Below are 25,551 nucleotides of genomic sequence, written 5' to 3'. Positions count from 1 at the left end.
TCAAGCAGGAGTCATACAACATTAATACATGCTCTTCTGCATACCAAATCTTCACCAATTATCAACCGCACACCCCATCGATCCATTTTTCTGTAACTCACCATCAATTCCTCCCCACCGATTCCCTGTCATTAACCTACACACCAGCCAATTAACCAACCAACCACAAATCTCTGGCATGTGGGAGGAAACCAAAGTCACCCAGAGGAAATGGTCACAGGGAGATTAGGTAAACTCTACACAAACAGTTCTGGAATTAGATTTGAACCTGGATGGCCAGAGCTGTGAGGCAGTAGAGCTAATTGCTGTGCCACTGGTTCAATGTAATTGAACCAACAAGCATGAAAAATCCCCCAGTTGAAACTTTCTCCATAATACATATCTTCATTGGTGTATTAAGAATAATACTCTGCAGTCACTGCTATTTGACAATTGTTTTGATGACAGAGCAAGAGTTGTTTCAAACATCTGCCATATCGCCGCTTGTCACAAGGGGGCACCAGGGTTCTTCCTGTGACAGAGTTGCTGATTAATCGTATCTGTGTCTTGCTGAAACTTCACAGATGTTTTACACACGGTGGTCACAAGCAATAGTTCCAGTGTGTATGCTGACAACGCTTTTATTTGGTTTGTTAATCTTGGTTGTTGATTTGATTGATTTTCTATTTTAATCAGCTCACTGTGATGGACTTTGGCCCGCAATTTCCTGATTGCTTTGCTTCCTCTTTGAACATGGCAATTCCTTCATTCCTGAATGGAGGCACACCAGTGACCATTCCAGGGTTGTCTCAGAGTCTCTGGTAATGGGTGGAATTTATTGGACCTTCGGTGAGTTTGCCGTTAACGCCAGGCTACTTGAACTTGTTGTTTACTGTTACAATGATGCCAGTGGTTGCAATCTCCCACTCTGCACGGGATCTCTTCTTCTTCTTCTTTCGTGTGACGTGCACAGCCTAAAGTTGTTGGACAACTTGTTCTACTTGATCTTCCATTTGTGCACGTCGAGTTGATTGCATTGGTAGAAACAGGATGGACCACGTGAAGGTTGCAATCTTCCACCCATGCATGGGATCATGGACAACAAGTATGCAAGAGTCAAGTCAGGTATTTTTAATTCTCAACTTCATTGTACCAACAATGGGACAATGAAATTCATGCTTGCAGCAGCAAAACAGGCTTGTAAATACAATTCACAAAGATATAACACAATAAACAAAAATTGCAATAAATGAATAACTCCAAAATTAATACAGTGAGTTCATTGTTAAGGTTAATGGTGTGTGGTGTTCAAAAGCCTGATGATTATTGGCAAGTAATTATTCTTGGGCATGGTGGTCATGGTTTTTAGACTCCTGTACCTTCTTATTGCAGGAGTGAAATGAGATGGCAAGAGTGATACGGGTCTTTGATGATGCCGGCTGCCTATTTGGGGTAGAGGCTCCAATATGAAGTGGGGAGGTCAGTACCCTTGATGGACGGGGGGCAGTGCCCACCGCTTTTTGTAATCAGCTTGATCCATGGGCATGAGAAAACTAGTCAATATGCTCTCTGCTCTACACCTGTAGAAGTTCAAGAGAGTATTTGCCAACATACCAAATGTCTCAATCTTCGAATGAAGCAGAGATGTTCATTGGCTTTCTTTATGATTGGATCGATGTGTTGGACAAATCTTCAGAGATTTGCATGTCCAGAATCAAAGTTGCTGACTCTCCCCACTGTCAATCTTTCAATGAAGGCAGGTTATCCCCTTCTAAAGTCAACAATCAGCTCGATTTTGTTGACGTTGAGAGCAAGATTGGTGTTCTAGCACCGTTTAATCACATTTTCAAACTCCTCCTATACTCTGACATCATTAATTGTTAGTCGTTCACAACTGTGGTGTCATCGGAAAATTTAAAGATGTGTTCGAACTAAATCTAGGTAGAGTATGTAGACATGGGTATAGAGAAGAGGACTGAGCACGCACCCCTGAGGTGCTCTTGTGCTGATGGTTATTCAAGAGGAAGTGTTGTTGCCAACACATACTTAATGAGGTTTGCTGATGAGTAAGTCGAGGATCCAGTTGCATAGGGATGAGCAGAGACCCATTTCCCTGAATTTGATAATGTTTGAAGGGAATGATGGTGGTGAACGTCATGCTATAGCCAATGAACACCAGCCTGCCATATGTGTCACTCTGCGCTGGTCCAAGTGGTCTGGTGCAGAGTGGAGAGCCAGCAAGATCACATCCCCTATTGATCTAGGCAAGTTGTAGTGTGACCAGGTTCTTGCTGAAGTAGGAATTGATATGAGCCATAACCAACCTCACAAAGCACTTCATCACCATGAACATTAGTGCCACTGGTCAGTAGTCGTTGAGGCATGTCTCTTTACTGGTATTATTACTGCCCTTTTAGGCGGAAATCTTGGACCTTAATAACGAGAGATTGAAAATATCCATAAAAACTGCCTGCCCTAATCTCTCTAAACCCATGACTGTGATATCAGATATAACACCAATGCCATCTTTAAATTCACCAATGATACTAAAAGTTAATGTAAGTAAAATTCAAGTAGGTTACAAAATGGTTGCCCTGCTGTTGTTTTTAACTAGTATACAAAATGGATATCTTGCTTGTAGTGTGGATAAGTACTGGTATTCCCTCCTCAACGTAAGAAGCAAAATCCCGGGAAACTGTAGAAACTCGCGAAATTGTAGAGATAAGGAATACATCCTCATTGGATAAGCCTTATATGGGCACAGCGTTGCTGATATCCAAGGAAGCTGTAGAGCTTTAGTTTTACCATATATGGACATAGCAGGAGTTTATACTTCTTCTTCTTGCGTATGGCGTGCACAGCCTAAAGTTGTAGGACATCTTGTTCTATTTGATCTTATTTGACTGTGCACGCCGGGTGGATTGCATTAGTCAAAACAGTGCGGACCACGTGAAGGTTGCAATCTTCCACCCCGGAGTTTATACTGATAAGATAATGGTATAGTTACGATGCTTGGACGTTGTTCTGTGAGTGGGCCCACGAGGAGCAGTTGAGTGTGGAATAAATCATGCTCAAAACTGCTGCCCACTCCTGCTGAGTAATAAAGAAGTCTTTGCTTTACAGATTAATTTGGCTTGTTGTCTGTGAAGGTGAAACTAACTTTAACAATACCACCATTGTTTGTTGAATAACAGTTAACCATGAGTCAGAATGCAGAAGAAAGAATGATAATCTGATTGAATGATGCCAGAACATCAATCTTGCTCTCAATATTACCATGGCTAAAGAGCTAAAGAACAGGTTCAAACATCTGTGCATGCACATCTCTGATGATCTGTCCTGGGCCCAGCACATTGATGCAATTACATAGAAAGCTCACCAACTCCTTACTTCCTCAAAGGTTTGAGGAGATTTGGCCTAACACCAAATGTTCTATCAAACTTCTTCAGGTATTCGATGGAGAGCATACCAACTGGTTGCATCATGGACTGGTTTGGTAATTCAAATGCCCAAGAATGAAGAAGGCTGCAGAAAGTCGTGGACATTGCCCAGTCCATTTTGGGTATTAAATTCCCTACCATTGAAGTGGTCGACAGGAAATGCTGCCTCAAGCAGTGTATCTTATCAAAGTCCCACACCATCTTGGCTGCAGCCTGAGGATCATTACCTTAAAGCACAATAAAGTGAGTCAGATGTTGTAAACTCAAGGACAAGCTTTATTAATCAAACAAGAATTCCAAAACAAGAGCAGTGTTGCTGAGCCCAGAGAAACTGCAGCAGGGCACATCCTCTACTCCCTTTTTAACCCCCGCCCCTCAGTCCTGTGCCTCTTACCACATGAAGAATGGGAGTTTGATTAACCAGTGTCCTGACCACTGTGTGGCACCAGATGGCGCCACACAACACCCCCCCCCCAGAACCGGAGGAACAAAAACGAGCAGGCGGACAAATGCAACGGCCTGATCTCGTAACCACAGGATCCGCATTCGGATAGCCCACAGGCACAGGTGACGGGGGCTGAGACGGCGATCGCCCCCGACGGTGAGGTTGAGCCACCTGCACCACTGGTCAATGTCCACATGAGCCGGCTTAAAACACGCCACTGATCCAATCTCAGGCTTTCTGTCTACATCCAACACAAAAGTCGAAATGCCGTGCTGCAATATCTGGAATGCACCTCATACGGGCGTTGCAATGGCGTACGATGAGCATCCCAATGCAGGAACACAGATGGGTAGTCCTTGAGGGCAGATGGAACATAGGAAAAAGCAACCCCATGTTGGGATGTTCGAACGGGAGATGTAACAGCACAGAGCAGGGCGACTCCTGCTGCTCCCGCGCAGCTGGAATGAAATCACCAGGAACCGTAAGCGGTGAACCGTACACTAATACAGCAGAGGACGTAGCCAGATCCTCCTTGGGGGCAGTGCGAATTCCCAACAACACCCAGGATAACTCATCGACCCAATCCGGACCTGTGATGCTTTCAAAGCATCCTTGAGACAGCGGTGGAAACGTTCAACCAACCCATTGGATTGCGGATGGGAAGCCGTGATGTGATGCAACTGAGTCCCCAACAGCCGGGCCATGGCAGACCATAGCTCAGAGGTGAACTGTGCACCCCTGTCAGATGAAATGTCCACCAGCACACCAACACGAGCGATTCAATGTATGGCGAGGGCACGAGCGCACGTAGCAGCAGAGGTATCAGCAATCGGAACAGCCTCCCGCCATAGAGTGAAGTGATCAATGATAGTAAACAGATTTAACCCCTCTAGATGGGGGCAATGGACCCACAATATCAACATGGATATGGTCAAAACGACTCTGGAGCACAGCATAACCCTGCATGGGCGCCCTGACATGACGCTGGATCTTAGACGTCTGACAGGAGACACACATTCTGGCCCAGTGACCTACCTGCTTACCCAGACCATGCCACATAAACTTGGCCGCCACCAATGAAATCATCACCCGGATGGATGGATGAGCCAAACCATGAACAAGATCGAATACCCAGCGACGCCAAGGTGCAGGAAGGATGGGTTCCGGCTGACCAGTCAACACGTCACAGAGGACCGTGGCACCAGCAGGAGCAAACCGTACATCCTCCAACACCAAACCAGAAATAGCGGTGTGATAGGCGAGCACCTCATCATCGTCACACTGTGCAGCCGCCAGGGCAGTATAATCAATACCCAGAGCCACCTCATAGACATAGAAACATAGAAATTAGGTGCAGGAGTAGGCCATTCGGCCCTTCGAGCCTGCACCGCCATTCAATATGATCATGGCTGATCATCCAACTCAGTATCCCGTACCGCCTTCTCTCCATACCCCCTGATCCCCTTAGCAGGGCCACATCTAACTCCCTCGCCAATGAAGTGGCTACCCTCTGTGGCAGAGAGTTCAGAGATTCACCACTCTCTGCGTGAAAAAAGCTCATCCGGTTTTAAAGGATCCTTAAGCTGGATGCTGGTGCGGGAACAATCTTCCTGCATCTAGCATCTCATAGACGGCATGGATGGCGGTGCGGGACAACGCATCTGCAAATAGATTGCTCTTCCCTGCAATGTGCCGTATGCAAGTAGTGTATTCCGAAATGTAAGCCAAATGGCGCTGCTGCCGTGTTGACCAGGGATCCGAGATCTTTATGAAAGCGAAAGTAAGAGGCTTGTGATCGTGAAAGCGGTAAAGTCCCTGCTCTCAAGAAAATACTGGATCAAATGCACTGCACAACCTCCAAGGTCAAGTACAGCTTCTTCCCATTAACAATCAAGCTCTTGACGTGCACCGTCCTCAGCACCAAACTATGATGGACTTGTAAAAGGTTGCACTGTGTACTTAAATTTGCACGATTTTGATCTAGTTCACCTAGCCTGATAATTTTACCGAATATTTATTTGTTGTGTCATAACATTTAATGTGCTTGGATAACTGCAGCAAGTAAGAATTTAACTGTTCTGATCCCAGTACAAATGACAATTAATCATTCTTGACTCTTGACTCTTGACATTTCAGCTCAAATCCTCTGGTCGGAGAGATGGGTCTCAACCTGAAATGTCACCTATCCATGTTATCCAGATATGCTAATGTAAACATATAAAATTATTAAGGGATTGGACACGCTAGATGCAAGAAACATGTTCCCGATGTTGGGGGAGTCCAGAACAACAGTTTAAGAATAAGGGGTAGACCACTTAGAACTGAGATGTTAGATGGAGCTCTTACGGCTAGCGGAATCAAGGGATATGGGGAGAAGGCAGGAACGGGGTACTGATTGTGGATGATCAGCCATGATCGCATTGAATGGCGGTGCTGGCTCAAAGGGTCGAATGGCCTACTCCTGCACCTGTTTTCTATGTATCTATGCTGCTTGACCTGGTGAGAGCATACTAACTGGTTGAAACACAGCTTGGTTTGGCAATTCAAATGCCCAAGAACTTTCCATGTTGAGAATTCCTCCACTGCCAGAGTGAGGCCCAAAGCAATTTGGAGCAACAGCACCCCCACAGTTGAGCAGCTTACAACCCGGCGGTATGAATATTAAATTCTCTAACTACACGTAACCCTTGTTTTCCCTCTCTCTCCATCCGTCCCTCACCCTAGTTATCCGACTAGTTTCACTGTCCTCCTGATTAATTTTATTCATTGTATGCCTCGTTGTCACCTTCCCCTCAGCCACCAATGAACCATTCTATATTGTTCAAGAAGGAACTGCAGATGCTGGGAAATTGAAGGTACACAAAAATGCTGGAGAAACTGCATTTCTCCAGCATTTTTGTGAACCATTCTATATTTCCTTGTTCATCGTTTGCTTTGATCGGTTTTTCACACCTTACCCTTACATATCTTTAGTCTCCCTCTTCCCGTGACTCTCAGTGTGAAGGTCTCGACCCAAAACGTCATCCATTCCCTCTCTCCAGAGATGCTGCCTGTTCCACCCAGTTACACCAGCATTTTGTGTCCATCTTCAGTGTAAACCAGCAGGTCCTTCCTTAACATAAATATAATTGTTTTTCTCTGCATTACAACAGTGGCACACTTGAAGAATAGTTCTTTGGCAGAATAGTGCTTTGTTTGAAAAGAGGTACAAGTTCTTCCTTTCTTTGAAAAGCATTATATTTCTGGTCATTTCAAGCAGTTCAATCCAAACACCAGACCTCTTGAAGTACTCTCCCAACAATTGCCCTTGAGATTGTGGCCACATCTGTATTCGTTGTCTGTGACCTGCCATCAGTGATGTTGTGACTGGTAGGCCTGTGTGTGAGCTATTCAGAATTTTAAAATTCAATTTAGCAAAGTTTCATTTTGATATCTTGAAATGGAGTTTAATCATAATTTTCAGAGGAACCAGCTATTTTGGCAATAACATTAATGATAAAAAGATTATCTTGTTATAAATAATTAGAAAATTAATTTTAAAAACCAATTGCTCAATTTGTATCAGTCTGCAGGTTTGTAAATTGATTTAAGCTACTTATTAATTTATAAATGTATTTAAACATTTTTGCAGTTTCTTCTGAGATTAATCTATTAATTTTGAAATTGATGTATTTAATATGATTCCCCACACTCCAGCAGACCTCTATTTAAACTCAGCTGGAGCTGTAGCTTCAAGACAGGATTCTTTGTCTCAAAATTTCTTTTCTCCACCCTGGGAAGGGCACAGAAAAGATTCACCAGAATGTTGCCAGGACTAGAGCGCTTGAGTTGTAAGGAGGGGTTGGATTGGCTGGATCTTTTTTACCATGGAGTGTAGGAGGCTGACGTATGATCTTAAAGATGTATACAATATCATGAGGCATGGATGAAATGAATGGTCACAGTCTTATTTCCCAGGATATAGGAGTCCATGACTTAAGGGCATAGGTGTATAGTGAGAGGGGGAAGATTTAAAATGGAACTGACAATTTCTTCATGCAAAGGACGGTGTATGTCAAGAATGATCTGCTAGAGGGTGGTGTACAAATGGATACAATGGCGATGCTTAAAATACATTGAGACATGTACATGGATAGGAAAGATTTGGAGGGACATAAGGTCATTAGTAGAATTAGACTATTCGGCCCATCAACTCTACTCTGCCATTCAATCATGGCTGATCTAACCTCCCCAATAACCCCATTCTCGTGCCTTCTCTCCATAACATCTGACACGCACTAATCAAGAATCTATCTATCTCTGCCTTAAAGATATCCACTAGGTCTCCACAGTCTTCTCTGGCGAACACATGGGGAAAACACAGGCGAATGAGACTACTAAGCTATAAAACCTAGTTGGCATGGATGAGTTGGGCCAAAGGGCCTGTTTCCGTGCTATATAACTCTATAGCTATAACTTTAAATGTAACGTGTAGGTGGAGTCAGCAAAACATTGACGTACTGTCTCATCCACAAGATGGTTCTGCTTCAATGGAGAAAGGGTGTTTGCAGACAGAGTGGAAACGTAATCTGGGCATGCAATACAACAGTGAGAGAACCAATGAGAGTGTCATCCTTTGTTTTGATTCATTGGGATCCAGATGTGACTGCAACAATCAGCATCTATTGCCCATCCATAATTGCCCTCAAGAATCTGATGGCGAGTTGCTTTCTTGACTGCTGGAGCTCTTTTGGTAAAGATGGTCTTCTGTTGGGGGGGAGTTCCAGGAATTAGATCCAGCAATGATTAGGCTTGTCAATATATTTCCAGATCAGGATGATGTGTAACATGAAGGAATGGTCCCATATGCCTGCTGATCTTGCCCTGGTGGTGGAGGTGGTAGGTTTAGGTAGTGTGGTCAGGGTAATCGCAGTTCATTTTGTAGATGGTGTGGACTACTGTCACATGATATGCACTGCTGATGGAGACAAGGAATGTTAGTGTGGTGGATGGGGTACTAATCCACCACGCTGTTTTATTCCCCAGGTGATGTTTATCTTTGTGACTATTGTTGGAGCCTATTGTTGGAATAATGCAGTATCCTTTAAGAAATGTACATCCTTAAAGAATGTACATTTCTTAAGTACATCCTTAAAGAAATCCTTTAAAACCGAGATGAGAAGAACTTTTTTCACACAGAGAGTGGTGAATCTCTGGAACTCTCTGCCGCAGAGGGTAGTCGAGGCCAGTTCATTGGCTATATTTAAGAGGGAGTTAGATGTGGCCCTTGTGGATCAGAGGGTATGGAGAGAAGGCAGGTACGGGATACTGAGTTGGATGATCATATTGAATGGAGGTGCAGGCTCGAAGGGCCGAATGGCCTACTCCTGCACCTAATTTCTATGTTTCTATGTTTCTATTCCACTGCATGTCTGACTTTAATTTAGCTTATTGTCATGTGTACCGAGGTAAAGTGAAACTTTTTTGTTGCGTGCTAACCAGTCAGCAGAAAGACTACACATGATTACAATCGATCCATTTACAGTGTATAGGTGCTTTGTATATCATGGAAAGACTTTGGACTGAGAAAGAATGAGTCAATCATTGCAGGATATCCCGCCCTTGACCTGTTATTGTAATCTTGGTATTAATGTGGCTGCTACAAGTGAATGTTTGATAAATGTTGACCCGCAGGATGGTAATGGTGGAGAATCGTTAATGGTAATGCCATTGAATGTCAAGGTTAGACTCTGTAGGAAATAATTTTCAGAGAAGAGGGGGGGCATGAGGACTATTGTATGGGTGGGGAGTAACTGGGGCCACACGGTTAAAAGGGGAAGGAGAAGACCCAGTGGGGGGGGGGGGGGGGGCAGCAGTAAGACCCAGCACAGTCAGGCCCCGTGGTGTAGGAGAACACACAAGATAGACTCTATCGTGTTGGAGATGGTCGTTGCCTAGCAGTTTTGTGTTTACATTTTACCTGAAACTTGCCAGACCGAACCTGAATATTTTCTCTTCAATTGCTAAGTTGGGAATGCAATTTGAACTTCACACATTTATCAGGAAACATCCCCACTTCTCATGCGCATGATGAAACATAGGCCATTGGAGAAACAGCTGAAAGTGGTTGGGTCCAGGGCTCTGCTCTGAGGAACTCCTGCTGTGACCCTGGGTCTTTGATGATTAACTTCCTATAACCACAACAACCTTGCTGCCAGTGGCGTACGACTCCAACCATAGGCGTTCTTTCTTCTTCATGCCCTTTGACCACAGTTTCACCAGGGGAACCTTGATGCCGCATTCAGACGGATGTTGCCCAGGTGTCAAGTGCTTTATTTGAATTCACCTCTGGAAATCAGCTCTTTGAACCATGCTTGGATCAAGTCTGTAATCATGTCTGGAGTCAACTGTCTTGGCAAAATGCGGTGGACATCAATGATCGGGTGAGAGGTGAGTGAACGCCACTTGATTGCATTATCAATGAAACCTTCAGTCACTTTGCTGATGATTAAGTGTAAACTGGGCCATTAACTGGACTGAATTTGATTTGATTTGATTTGATTTAATTTATTGTCATTGGCTTCAATGAAGAGACAACAAAATTATTTTTCCCTTAGTCATACAAAAAATAAAATTAAAAATTAAAAAAATTAAACCTTCCACCGGAGTCCGTGGCTCCCGATGTCCACAGGCCGGGCTGGGCGGAGATTCGTGCTGGCGACCCCCGGCAAAGGTTTCCAGTACACCTCGATGTTAAAATCAACGCCGCCCGTGTTGGGAGCTCCACACCCACAGCTTCGCGCTGTTGGAGAACCGGCCCAGCACTCTGGAGCTCCAAGCGGCGATCCCAGGAAGGCCTTGCCCGCTCCACGATGTTTCCAGCGCCTCGCCGCCTCTGATGAAGCTCTGGTCCGGTCCCGGCAGGAAAGGCCGTGCCAATCCAGCTGGTAGGCCGCGAGGGGGGGGGGGTCGAGGACGCGACTCGGATAATAGCCACATCCTCACCAGGAAGCAATGGAAGGACGGTTTCCCCCTTACCCTAGCCGCTTCCCCCCACAAAAAATATCGGAAAACCCCCCCCAAAAAAACAAACACTCTAACATAACAAAATAAAATAAAGGACAGCCAGACCGTGGGTGGAGGCAGCTAGCAACAGCGCCACCGGATGTCCAAATTTACGTGAACAAGTTATATTGTATTGTTAGGTAGCAGCCTGTGTTGTAACTGCACTTGAAAAGTTTAGCTAGATGTACATCTAGTTCAGGAGCGTAGTCCTTCAGCAATGCAGGTAGGACATTGATTGGACACATAGCACTTGTTGCATTTGGTGCTCTCATTCATTCCAAGACATGATCTGCGGTGAATTGAATGAGCTGAAGGCTGGCTTCTGTAATGGTAATAATCTCTGGAGGAAGATGTGATGGATTGTCCACCTGACAATTCAAGCTGAAAGTAATTGCAAGTGTTTCAGTCATGTCTATTGCACTCACATGCTGGGTTCCACAGTCATTGAGGATGAAGATGTCCTTGAAGCTTCCTCTCCTGACAAGCTGTTCAATAAAGATGTTATCAAGAGTCTGAGGAATAACAAAATTATTATTTGGCATATTTTAACCACACAAGCATTGACTGATCACTGAAAGTAATAAACAGAGTGCCATTAACGAACCCTTTCTTCACCCACCACACGGTCCAGTTGATGTGGCTGGTGTTGCAGCTCATGTTGTAGCCCCTGGAGACAGAGCTTTCTTCAGGCTATCACCACCGACAGGACGCCCTCAGTCACCTTGGGGCTCCCTCACCTCTCACCAGCTACCGTTTCTTCCTTCGTTTAGTCCACCATCCCCCCCCCCCCCCCCCGCTGCCTCCTCCTCCCTCTCCTGTTGCTGTGTCCATGAGGCCTCTCCCGCCTCTAATGCCGCCTCCTCTTTTCCCCGCCTCCCGGAGTCGCCAACATACTCCACTTTGGAAGATGAAAAGGCAACTGAGGGGGAGAAGGAAGAAGCGGTGGGGATGCGGATTAAGCGACGGGTGAGAGGCGAGGGAGCCCCACGGTGACCGAGACCATCCTGATGTTGGCAGCGGCCTGAGGAAAGGGCTGCCGTTCAGGGCTTCAACAACAGCCACTTCAACCGATGAAGAAGGGCTCACTGTTGCAAACCAGCAGCATCGGCGTCTAGTTGTAAGGTGAAACAACACAAAGTGCTGGAGTAACTCAACAGACTGACTCAGCCTGAAGAAGGGTCCCTTGTATGTCACCTATACATGTTTTCCAGCGATATTGCCTGACCCGGTGAGTTACTCCAGCACTGTGTCCTTTTGTGTATTAACCTTCATCTGCAGTTCTTTGTTTCAATTACATCCAATCATGGTAGTTTACGCAGCTATAGCGGACACCCCCCTCCCCTGGTCAATTATAAAATGGGTCTACTTGTTTTACAGGGAAGAAAGTGAAATGAAAGTATATTTTGATATCAATAAGTGTAACTCCCATTCACATGGAAAATCTGCTAGTTCAGTGGCACCAGATTCTCTCATCTGCCGGGTTATCAGTTTTGCTGTATAAGGAAAGTTAGAGTTTTCACTTTGGGTTACTTTGAAGTCAAAGTACAAACTTCACCCATTTTAAGTTAATGTCAAATTCCTGCTTAAACTCACTTTAGTATCGTTTGCAGAAAATAATAAAAGTTGTTTTCAATATATTTTTTGATATATATTTTCGATTGGCAACCTGGTACATTTTGCCTATTGCAGCTGAAAATGGATTTATCCCAAAAAATATGCAACTTTAATCACAGTGTCAAATAGTCACCTGGGACTAACTCAATTTTAAATGATGGAAATTTAGTTTTACAAAATACAAAAATCCATTTGCTCCTTACATCATTCAATTTTTTGGCAAATTAAAAAAAAATTACATTGAAAAGCTTTTAAGACATATCTATTAGTGTCTTCGTGTTAAAATGAACCAGTTTAATTTTTAGAGCTATTCAGAGACCTGTAACTGAATGCAATTAATACTGATGATTAATTCTTTCTGGGGGTTTGGCTTCACGGGTAAGGACTTTCGTTGAGCACAATCTTTTCAAACTAGTTTAAAAAAAGCAAAGAAATTCATCCCTGACTGTGGTACTAAAAGCCTTGTTTTTGAAGAAGGTGTGAATTCTGGTGTTTTTATGACATTTATTTCAATCGAAACCAATAAAGCTGAACTTCAGATGTGGAATAGAATATGAATCTCCTCCATTTCTTGGATCAGGTTGAAATTCTGAACACCTGTAAGCTTCATTTTTGCTGTATGTAGCAGATGTAAAATTCTATAATTTACGTTCAACATGTTGCAAGAGATTCTCCAAAGTATATAGCCTCCACAAACGGTAACTCTAAAATCGTTCAAATGTGTGTGGATTTCCTTCCTTAATCAGGTCTAAAGACAAAGTTCCAGACTGCGAAAAGTGAAAGAATTGGGGAAAGCAGAAATAAAGCCACAGGTAAGGGTGGTGTAGTGTGCTTGGGTTCACTGTCTTATACCTTGCAGAGACTGGACAACTGGTCACATAAACCTCCTCAGGCCTTCCCCTAAACCGTAACTCCAGGACACTGTCTCCCAGATGATTCCTGGAACATTGAATTTTCCAACCTCCGGTACCCACTTCACTTGTGTTCTTTTCCCACTTCTGCCAATTGACTTGTGGTCTTTTTCCCTTTGCTCATCTTTTCCCTCCCTCCCTCCTTGTTACTTGGACATCATCTTCAACCTGAAACATTACCTTTTTTCTTTTCCCATAGATGCAGACAGACCTGCCGAGTATTTCCATAATTTTCTGTTTTTATTTTAACAACTAGTTTTTTTTTTTTTAATGACTTGGTTGCTCGCAAATGTGTTGAAGTGCGATTTGTATCAATATATTCAAAAGAGGGAATAACTAATTTGCTAGGAGCCGTACCCAAAGGTCATTATATATTGAGTCTTTGAGCTTCAGGGTAGCCTGACGTACTGTGACAACGATACATTACTGCAAAACAGACAGACAATACGAGCTACAATTTGGAATTGTCATACATTTATTTAAACAGTGTGCAATACACCAAGGTTTGTTAACAACATACAACATGGGATACAGCCTTATCTAAACAAAAATATTTGACATCACAGGTCTCACACGTATAGATAGAGAAAACTAAATATAAACTACAATTAGATCATAAATACCATTTGAAATGTAATTTTGGTTGATTGTTTATTAATTAAATGATACAATGCTAAAGGAAGATTAGCAAGGAAAATGAATAAATCTACGTTCTCCCTGTGCCCTCGCGGGTTTTCTCTGGGTGCTCCGGTTTCCTTCCACACTTCAAAGACATGCGGATTTGTAGGTTAATTGGCTTCAGTAAAATTGTAAATTGTCCCCAGTGTGTAGGATAGTGCTGGTGTGCGGGGTGTCCGCTGGTCGGCGCAGACTCGGTGAGCCGATGGGTCTGTTTCCACACCGTGTCTCTTAAGTCTAAAGTTTGAAGGTGACTGTAGGTATTGTTCAAGGGCCTGTGTTGATTGGTCATCCTTAATTACGTGTGAGAAGATATAATGTAGTACTTCCTACCTTTGTTTCCTAACTCCATCACTCTCTCTCTCCCCCACCTGTCAGCATCTGTCTGTCATCCTTCACCCTCCTTGCTCCACCTTTCATATATTGGCCCCTGACTACCTTTTCTTTCCACTCTCAGTCCTGATGCAGGGTCTCGATACAAAACATTGCCAATTCCTCTTGCTCCACAGACGCTGGTCAACCTGTATTTCCTCCAGCAGTGTGTTTAGTCTTCCGTTTTAGTAATTTACACTGAAGCTCCAAAGTGACCTCTTCTGTGATTATTTGGAAGGCACTGTGGGATCCCTTATAAAACTTCAGGTTATAGGCACAACCTCTGTCTCATTTAAAGAACATATTCTCCGATAGTAGACAGAAAAGGTTTAGATAGATATGGGCCAAATACAGGCAAATGAGACGAGATCAGAAAGACATCTTCACGTCAACATCTTTATGGGATTAGCATGGACAAGTTGGGAAGAAGGGCTTGTTTCAGTGCAGCCTTTTTATTTTTCCATGAAGCATATGCAAAGAGTTGCTTTCTCAAGCAGACACTCACCAGGGACTAACTCTACTGAACGTTTTTCCTTCCATTATTTATTATGTAAAAGAATATGTGTGTTATGATTGTGTTTATAATTTGTTTGGTTGTTTTGTTGTTTATCTTTTGCACAAAAGTCCGCGAACATTGCCACTTTCATTTCACTGCACATCTCGTATGTGTATGTGACAAATAAACTTGACTTGACTTGACCCAAATCAAATTGACTATTAACAACTTGAAATGCAGGATGTAACCTGACATAACCACAAATTGTTCAACCTATCCGAGTAGCTTGAGGAAGTGAAGGTTTCTGTATATTACTCCTTTCAACATTGGGTAACAATAGCGCGTCAAACACTGCACAGTGTTGGCAGAGTGAAGCCAAGACCCAGAGGCAAGTAGGTCCAAGACAATTGGAGACCATGCCCTGTGCTATGGCAAACAAAAAGCAAAACAAACCTACAGGCACTGAAAACCTGAGATAAAAACAGAAAATGCGTGCTGAAGATAGGTGCTGACCCTAAAAATTGGTTATTAATTCCTTTCATAGATACGTCCTAACCCATTGAGTTACTCCAATACTTTATGAAATGCTGGAAATATTCAGTGTATCAACTGTACAGTGTGACCTAGATTATTGATGTAATTGTTGACTTACTGTAATACTACTTGTACCCGATACAAAACCTACAACCTAAAATAGGAACTGTTGATGGAGGTTAATACCACACAATGGTTTTACTGTATATAACACATGAGGGTAAAGACTGGAGTTTAGTTTAGGTTTAGTTGAATTATTGAGTTTAGTTGAAACCTGAGCTAGGTTTAGTTGAATTATTTCATTTGCATGTATTGTAACAACCACCTGTTTAGAAAGGCCTATTTCACAGCTGAATGGCTCAGAGGAATGAATGAATGAATGAATGATTGAATGATTGAATGATTGATTGAATGAATGAATGCATGAGTCAATCAATCAATCAATTAATTAATTAATTAAATATGAATGAATATGTTTATTGGCCAAGTACATTCACATACAAGGAATTTGCCTTGGTGCAAATCACAGTTTGAACGTTCCACGTATGGTTGGTGATGAAGTTCCACAACCAAGCTGGGATATAAACTGCAGAGTGCGTAGGAAAGCACTGCAGATGCTGGTTTAAATCAAAGGTACATGATCGTCTGGTTGCTAAACACTTTTACTCCTCCTCCCATTCCCACACTGACCTTTCTGTCCTGGGCCTCCTCCATTGTCAGTGAGGCCCAATGCAAATTGAAGGAATTGCACCTCATATCTCGTTTGGGTAGCATGCATCCCAGCGGTATGAACATTGACTTCTCTAACTTCAAGTAGCCCTTGCTTTCCCTCTCTCTCCATCCCCTCCCCTTCCCAGTTCTCCTACCAGTCTTACTGTCCCGACTACATTTTATCTCTGCACCGCCCACTCCCCTGACATCAGTCTGAAGAAGGGTCTTGACCCGACATGTCAACCATTCCTTCTCTCCAGAGATGCTGCCCGTCCTGTTGAGTTACTCCAGCATTTTGTATAAACTGCAGAGATGCATATTGGCAGACAGCTAGGAACCAGAGCAACTGTTTACTTGATCTGTGTCACGAACCAGGTAAAAACATTCAGTCCATGATCATATAAACAGAGGAGATATTAATCAAGCCGTGTAAACTTTGCACATTTCCTCTGTGACTCTGTGCATTACCCCCACCACCCGATTCTCCAATGTCCTCCAATGTCCCACATCCTAAAGACGTGCGAGTTAAAAGGTTAATTAGCTGCTGTAAATTGTTCCCAGTACATAGGCGAGTGGTAGTATTTGGGGAAGGTTTATTGGGATGCAGAGAGACTAAATAATAGGACTGGTATAATTTGCTGCTTGATGATAGGCATGGACTAGATGGTCTGAAGGGTCTGTGTCTGAGCTGCAGAAAGATGCAAGCCATTTATTGCAAATGTATGTGTTTATGTAACATGAATGTTCTTAACTTGTCCTTTTTGAACTGCCAGCCCTCACATTTTTACACTCATTTGAGAAGGTTAAGTGTAAAGGATTCCTGGGAGAACCATTGAAGTCCATTTTCAGCTCTGCCAGTGTTGTAAAATCAGTAGCCGTGTGTGTCGTTGTGTGAAGAGTCTGTCATGTCAACTGCACTGCTTTTATACTATAATCTGAAGGATCACAAGCAAAGCATTGGCCTAGTTGTCTGCAGTCAGGATTGACATAACCACCTCAAGCTCTGCTAATGCTCCTTTTCTACTGCCTGCTCTGATCAATCCTTGGCTATTTTCAAGAATAGGAACACCTTTTAATCGCCAAATGTCACCATCATCTCCTGTCCTCAGTGGCTAAGTTGCCGCAAAGTAACTGTCTTCATCTCCAGACTTAAGAACAGTTTATTCCCCATTATTATCAGACCCCTGAACCAATCACATTGTTTACACATCTTTTCTGGAGGAGCTGCCACATCCTCTTGTTCGTAATTCTACCTCATTCAGTTACTCAATGATTGAATTTTAGGGTTTTTTTTGCACAACGTCAGATTTCACTACATTCTTTGCACCATTCAACTGTTTTGCATCCATTCATTATTATTAATGCATCTATTATTGTCATGTTGACTGTGTACTCTATGAATTACATGCAAGCAAGAAATCTAATTTCACCCTGGTGCCTATGACAATAAACTAAATAAAATAATGTTTATCTTTCTTTTCTTTTTTGGTTGATTCAGTCACCTTCTCAAATGAACCTCCATGCAGTACATCTCTTATTTTTCTCTGAGAATTGTGATGTCAGTCATTTAGCCACTACAGTCTATCATCTGCTTCTTCAATCACTTGACTGATTCATTCATCGGTTTCCCTCTTGCATTCCTGTTTGAGGATAGAGGACAAATCATCCTCTACGATAATCCCCAACAATGGCAGCCCCTCCAGGAAAGATGTGTAAACAATATGATTGGTTAAGGGGTCTGATAATAGTGGGGAAGAAACTGTTTTTAAGTCTGGATTCTCAGCCCCCTTCTCTACTCCTTGTACACCCACGGCAGTTCAGCCAGGTACAAATCTAATTTAATTTACAAAGTTGCAGACGACACCGCCATTGTGGGCCAGATATCAAATAATGACTAGAAGGAGATTGAGAACCTCGTGACCTGATATCGAGACAACAACCTTTCTCTCAATGTCAGCAAGACAAAGGAGATAGTGATCAATTTCACAAAGCGAAGCGGTACACATACCCCTGTTTGCATTGACAGCGCCAAAGTAATCCCTCATTGAAAGTAATTTCAACCATCTCGGTTGAAAGCTTCGAATTGTCAGGAGTAAATATCATCAGAAACATCTTCTGAGCCACCCATATTGAAGCAATAGCCTAGAAAACGCACCAAAGCATTGATTTCCTTAGAAGACTTAGGAAGACCGGCATGTCTCCCACAACTCTCACCAGCTTCTACAGATACGCCGTAGAAAGCATTTTATCGGGGTGCATTCCTGGTGCATGGTTTGGGAACAGCTCCATCCCAGACCGTAAGAAATTGCAGAGAATGTATTTACCTTACCATTTTAAATTCATCAAAACAATGTCAATGTACAGTAACATAACCCAGTATCACATGGCACTGATAACCTGCCAGGATTTGTGTATATTTGCATTGGCCTGATTTAATTTCCTTCCCTTTTTCTTGCTGTTTGATTTTACCCCAGATGTGTCCGATGGCCCGTTGGTTGGAAAGTAAAGACGAGAGATGCCACGAGTGACTGGCATGATTCAGAATGGTCAGATTTACATTACGTCAAGTGCCAATTATCAGTAGGAACGGAGTAAAGAGATCAGATAAATGGATTCAGCAGTGGAGTGCTCCCTGAGTGCCTGTGCATTTGAGTTTGATGCACTTGGATGATGCACGTCAAGAAAACAAAACAAGTTCTGACGTCAAAATTTAATCCTTTGGAAAATTAATGCTATTCAACAAAGCTGATGACTGCACTAACCTCAATAGACAATTTTGAATTTCTATATCAATGCCGTACCTGACGTGAATACTACAGCTAGAGTCTCAGTATCATCCCACTTATTATTAATCAATGCAAGCTGCACTTAGGCGACTAGCAGCGTATAGATTCGTTCAGAAATAGAGAAACAGTGAACAACTTTGTTTTGAACACTATCCAAATAAAAACATCCATAGATGATTACAATCACAAGCATACATGTGTGCAAGGAGAAAGGAGACAAGAATGCAGAATGTAGTGTAACAGCTACAGAGAAAATGCAGATAAAAAAGGTGCAAGGATTGCAACAAATTAGATTGAGGGGCAGAGGTGAGTGTCAGGAATACATCCCTTGCCTTGTGAGAGGTCTGTTCAAGAGTCTGACACATTAGAAAAGAAGCAGTCCTTGAATCTTCACCGAAGAAAGATCCTGATCCACAGTGGACACCATCTAATGAACAATGGAGTCAACTGTTTCCGTCCTTGGTGACAAGATAATTATTGCCTCTTTTGTGTCATTCCTTGAACCTGCCTCTTTGAAGTATTCTCAAGGTGCAGGTTGAGAAGCAGGAGAATCCATTGTTCATTGAATGAGGACTTCTTTAGATTGTACAGAATGGCACAGAATTATATGTATTGTGATCCCCCAGCAATGAAAACAAACTACTTAACAATAGTAATAAAAAAACAGAATGAGACTGGAAGAGTTCAATAAATTGTGCGTCATTTGTGGAGAGGAACAGAACAAATGTTTCAGTCGAATGAGTGATCAATAATTTGAATTGTGTCTCAATCATAATGTGAGAGTACAAGGTGAGACTGGTCCATTCAAAGTCAATAAATTGTCTGTGCTGTGCTTATCCTGATTTACTAAGAATGGACTTTCAAGTACAGCAATCAGGAGCAGGAGATCCAATTAATCTCTTGATGCAGGACACTAAGGTCAATCTGTGCCATTGGTGACTCTGGAGAATGAAACTTGCAACTTCCGATATTAATGTAATCCATGGCAAAGCAGAATGGAAATCAGTCAAGAAATGATTAGTTTAATATGCAAGTCTAAATAGCCTCAAACCACAATTGGCAGAAATATTGGTGAGATGAGCAACAAGAGCTCCAGTGGCAACTAACATTTTCTCTGCAGGAGCTCACCCACTCTTCTGAGCTCTATCAACACTGCTCTGCCAGAAGACCAGTCTGCTGGGTTACTTCTGGGATACCACCAGGGGCACCGCATGATTGGCAGCCCCGCCAACAGTCTGTTTGTTTTTTATATTAAATTTAGTGTGTGTTAAAAGTCTGTGTCACAATCTGCGCTCTCCTCATTCTCATCCACTTCACCTCCCAGTACTTTTCCACCGGTCCCTCCTTCTCCTCACCTGCCTGCCTGCCACTCCCCTCTCATCAGCCCAACTCTCCTCACCTGTTGCACTCAGTTGCCTCTGATCACCAATTAACCCGGTATATAGACTCTCCTCACCGTTCACACAGTGCCAGATTGTTCTCAGCGTTCATGCAGGATCTCCAGCGATTTCCAGACTGACTACACGGATTCGAACCTGCCTGCCCCTGACCCTGACCATTCCATCCTGTTGTCTTCCTATCACCTCAGCCTTCTGACCACGGCCTTCTTCCCGTACCTCCGGGTTTCTGTCTGCCTCTCTCCTGGGCTGTTTGGTGTATCCCTGCAACGGCCTCTCGACTTCCTGCCTGGCTTCGACTCTCCTTTTGTCTGTCCCTCGCTGGTTTGTTTGCATCGTGTGTTGGATCTCCTGGTTACCGGACCTTCCGCTACCCCGACTACGTCTCCTGCCTGCCCCTCTTCGGAACCCTCGCTCAATCCTGAGCCTCTGTGTGAGTACGGTGTACCCATTCCTGTGTTACTACTCTGTGTTACAGTATCGTAATAAAGTTCATGACCAATTATACCTGCCAGATTCTGTGCTGCTATTGGGTCCAAGCTATACCCGTTACAGTCTGTGTAAATGTTCTCTTTTTTTTCGGTTTCGGTTTTTTACCTTGCCGGAGATGAGATTAAATTTTGGATCGCATTCTCCGGTTGCTCTGCAGCCAACCGTCGATGGAGCTGGAGGCTTCCTCGAACTGACATTGGGCCCCACATCGGGGCGTGGACTTACATCGGAGTCGATCCCTTGCCTGGGATCGCTCCAACCGCGGCCGGTGAAATTTACATCGGGAGCTCACAGTCTCGGGTGAGCCTGTGGATGTCGGGAGCTCCAACGTCGCGGAAGGTTCGACCAGCCCCGACGCGGGGTTCGATTGCCCAGTGTGGGGGAGCTGACATCCCCCCCCCCCCCAAAAACAGGAACTGATCGCCTCAACGCGGAGGGCCCACTGCCGGCTACGGGAGTTAAGATTATCCAGTCAACGGAGGGCTCGAGGCCCCCGACCGCTGGAGAGCAATGGGAAGAGATTTGATTTTTTTTCGCCTTCCATCACAGTGAGGAATGTGGAGGAGTCACTGTGATGGATGTTTATGTTTAAATGTGTTTTGTGTGTTCCGTTGCTTTTTGTTTGTATGCCTGACTTGGCAAATGAAATTTCTCATATGTTGCAAAACATACTTGGCTAATAAAGTATGATTGTGATTGTGATTCTTTTGTGATTTTTTATTGGGGTGTGTGTGTGGGGGGGTGGGAGGGGGGGGGAACTTTTTAAATCTCTCCCTGCACTGGAGACCCGACCTTTTCTCGTCGGGTTTCCGTTGTCGTTGGGGCCGCAACGAGGAGCGGCCTCCAACAGGAAGAAGCCGGGGACTCTGGTGCTACAACTCGCCGTCGCGGGGCTGGCCGAGTCCGGAACGGTTGGAGCGGTGGAGGAGCGCTGCCGCTGCTGCTGCCGATGCCGCTGCTGCTGCTGATGCGGAGGCTGCTACTGCGGGTCTGCGGACGGCGGCACCGGGAGCCCGCGGATCCCTGGAGGGAGACCGCTTTTCGGGGCTCCTGCAACGGCGACTTCCCCCGCCCGTGTTGCGGGGTCGAAGAGCTCCTGGAGCGGGGCCTTGCGGGACTTGCGAGCGCACACCCGGGGCTCCAACACCAAGACCCGGTGTGCGACCTCGCACCACCCGGCGTGGCTTCAATGGCCGCGGGACAATCGCCATCGCCAGCCGGGGGCTTTGACTTTGACTCTGACATCGGGGGGGGGGGGGGAGAGTGCAGTGGAGAGATAAGTTTTTTTGGCCTTCCATCACAGCTATGTGATGGATGTTTATGTAAAATGTATTTATGTTGTGTCTGGGGTCTATTTGTGTGTAATGTATGGCTGCAGAAACGGCATTTCGTTTGGACCTCCCAGGGGTCCAAATGACAATTAAATTGACTCTTGACTCTCTTGACTCTTGACATTAAACTGCTGTATTTTCCTTTGATGTTTAACACTGGCTATCTAGAAGTGGGAAAACGGATGATATAGATTAATCTGGGGTTTCCAGGTTGAGTCTTGTCATGGATTCCACTCCATTAGCGAGCAGAACATCGAGCAAGTGCCAGGTTGTGACAACTGTGAAGAGCTTTGAATAACCTCGGTTTCTTTTGATTGTGCTGCATTCTAAATAATATTTTCTGGAGTAGAATTCTTGAAGAAACCATTGCACAGCACCAACTCCATCGTTGCTCATTGCCGTTTAATAGTCTAAAAGATGTCAAGAAACAGATACTGTTCAACCTTCTTCCGTTGACACCAGGTTCTGACTTGCCTTGACGTGACATTGAGTATTGCTGGCTTTGTCCTGAACAGTCAACATTGATCATTAACATTCTTTCAATCATTCAGTCCTCAATTGGTCTTGGTTTCCTTCAATCACAATACTGATCTTTTTGTGATTAAAGTGCTATTTTGTGACGGTACTTACATTAAATATAAATTGTGTAAAGGGATCTATCAACAGGTTAATGCTTCTACTGTTTGACTGCACACATTCACAAATAACATAGGGCTCACTTACAACAATGAAGCTTGCTCAATTTTCGTTAGGACAGGTCAATAGCAATTACAAGAACTCCTGGATCCAGCACCCGCTAGATATGACAGATGCTGGTTATTCAAATAGACTTTTTAACCAGATGTCAACCCATGGATCTCTTCAGTATTGTCCTGATATTAGCCAGGATTGTAATCATGTGTAGTATTTTCTTTGATTGGATAGCAGGAAAACAAAAAAGCTTTTCACTCTACCTCGGTACACTTGACTATAATAATAAACTCATCTAAACTTTGAAAGTGTCCCAAAATTAGTCAAGGAGCTCCCTTGTTATTGCCCCGACATTAGTCTGGGGGCTTTCTCATTGCTGCCCTGATATTTCCCCATAGCCTCCCTCTTTATTGCCCTGTTATTATCATAGAGGTTCCCTCATTGCTGCCCTTGTATTAACCCGAAGGATCCCACCCAAGTGCCGGTTACTATGGTGTACCTATTTAACCTATAAAGTGTTGTTCAACCAAGCTTTTCCTTTAGAAGCAGACCACACTCTCATCATGGAAAGTTACCACACAGAATAGTATACAAAGCTTTGTTGAACATCATCCAATGGTCAGAGAATGTTGTCTCTTTATCCCCAATATACTAAGCTACATTACTTGTACTGTATCTGATTATGCTCACTAGATTATTGACGTTTCGGCCAAAACCTGTGACATCGTGCAATGGTTTAATTAGGTTTACCAACAGCTTACTTTTATTTTGAAGGTCCAAATTATTTCTAAGACCATTCTTCTTAAGGGCCTGTCCCACTTTCACGACCTAATTCAAAACCTCTGCCAAGTTTAAAGGGCCTAAAAAAAAAATCAAGATTGTGGTAATCTACAAACTCCTATGACCTTCCACGACTATGTTCACAAACTCCCACGACTATTTCCATGCCCTCCTTAGGAGTAAAAAGTTGCAATTTCTTTCATTCCGACCATTTTTTTACTCGTGGACATTTTTTATCCAGCTGGAAAAAACGTCCCGACTTACCTGATTCCACAGTACCTACAGCTAGCATAACGAGCCGCTACAATATATCTACCTCCTACGGACTCGTTACGAACATTCTGCGAGTTTGAATCAAGGGGAAAACTCAGGATAATTCATGAATAACTCATGAAAGTGGGACAGGCCCTTTAATGATATTCTGGAAGACATTTGGATGGATACACGATAGGAAAGGTTGTGAAGAATATCGGCCCAATGCAGGCAGGTTGTAGTGTAGATTGGTCATATTGGTTAGCGTGCACAAGTTGGGACAAAGGGTCTGTTTCCTTGCTGTATTACGGTATAACTCTATGGCTACGCTTATTTGGAAAGCTGAGGATGGAATCTTTTCCAGGCGGTTTACAGGAAATTGCCCCTAGACAAATTCATCTTTAACAAACACATAAAAATACAGGTCACTTGATGTTGTAAAGGTTTGGAAAGCTTAATAAACATCCTGACCTACCTGGGAGCTTCTCAGTGTGCTGGACACAGATCTATATGGACCTCCAGCATCTTATTCAAAGGAGATTAAAGCCCCTTCAGTTTGTACTGTTAGAAACAGAAGGCTCCATTCCTGAGAAAGGAGTTCTCTCAGTGTCTGGGCCAGCATCCATCAGTCACTAATTACTCTAAAGGCATCGATAGAGATGGATTGCATCTGTGAACTAATTGCTTTATTATGTTCATTTGCATAACAGCATCCATTAGAAGTAGTGTGGATGGGTTGACATGGGCAAGGTGGGCCAAAGTGCCTGTTTCTGTGCCGTCTAACTCTATGACTTGAACTGCCCTTGCATGGGCTGTGCAGGTGCAGTGGACATGGTCTTTAAATCTGTGCTAACCCCAATTAGAGAAATACAGGAAACAACATGAACCATTATATATGGCCTTGTTGACTGCTCGGGTCTTTGGATCTGTTAATTGAGGATTGTGGAGAAACCTTTTCAAATTTAGCTTTCTCCATGCTGCAACCACTACATGATACTTATGATTTGTGATTCTAACCAGCCAGGTAACATTCAGACCTTGTCATGTGGCACCATTCATGATTGAAAGGCCTTTTATAATGCAAGGCCTCAGAGCCAAAATGTAAACTGGCTTAGTCAGGAAGATTATTTTGCAAATCTGTTCAATGTAGAACAATTTAAAGAGTAGGGAAGAGGTGAAAGATGACAACAACACTGCTGGATGATTCCAGGTTATTAAATAGTTATATAGGTGCAAATTCCTTCCATTAGATGCCTGGATTAAGGATTTCCTCACAAACCGGCCCCAGACTGTGAGACTTGGCCCCCACCTCTCCTCCACTCGCAGGTTGAGTACCGGTTCCCCACAGGGCTGTGTGCTAAGCCCCCTCTTATACTGTCTCTACACCTACGACTGTAGTCCGGCCCACAACAACAACCGCATCGTCAAATTTGCTGACGACACTACTGTGGTCGGACTTATTTCAAAGGGAGACGAGGCAGCCTACAGAGAGGAAGTCCTGAAGTTGACAACCTGGTGCTCAGAAAACAATCTGGCTCTGAACACCAGGAAAACAAAAGAGCTCATTGTCGACTTCAGGAGGCACAGCACCGACTTAGT

The 25,551-nt window shown here is 43.7% G+C and overlaps 1 long non-coding RNA gene across 1 annotated transcript; it reads left to right on the top strand.

Annotated features, from left to right (window-relative positions):
• The first annotated feature begins 557 nt into the window (after positions 1 to 557).
• Positions 558 to 20,581, top strand: LOC129703496 (uncharacterized). The gene is made up of 3 exons (XR_008724565.1): positions 558 to 828; positions 13,269 to 13,334; positions 18,699 to 20,581. It is a non-coding gene; the product is annotated as an uncharacterized LOC129703496 (long non-coding RNA).
• The last annotated feature ends 4,970 nt before the right edge of the window (positions 20,582 to 25,551 follow it).

The sequence above is a fragment of the Leucoraja erinacea genome, chromosome 14, assembly GCF_028641065.1.
Source record: "Leucoraja erinacea ecotype New England chromosome 14, Leri_hhj_1, whole genome shotgun sequence".
NCBI lineage: Eukaryota > Metazoa > Chordata > Chondrichthyes > Rajiformes > Rajidae > Leucoraja > Leucoraja erinaceus.
The sequence above is the reverse complement of the archived record's forward strand: the minus strand, read 5'-3'. Positions and strand labels throughout refer to the sequence as shown.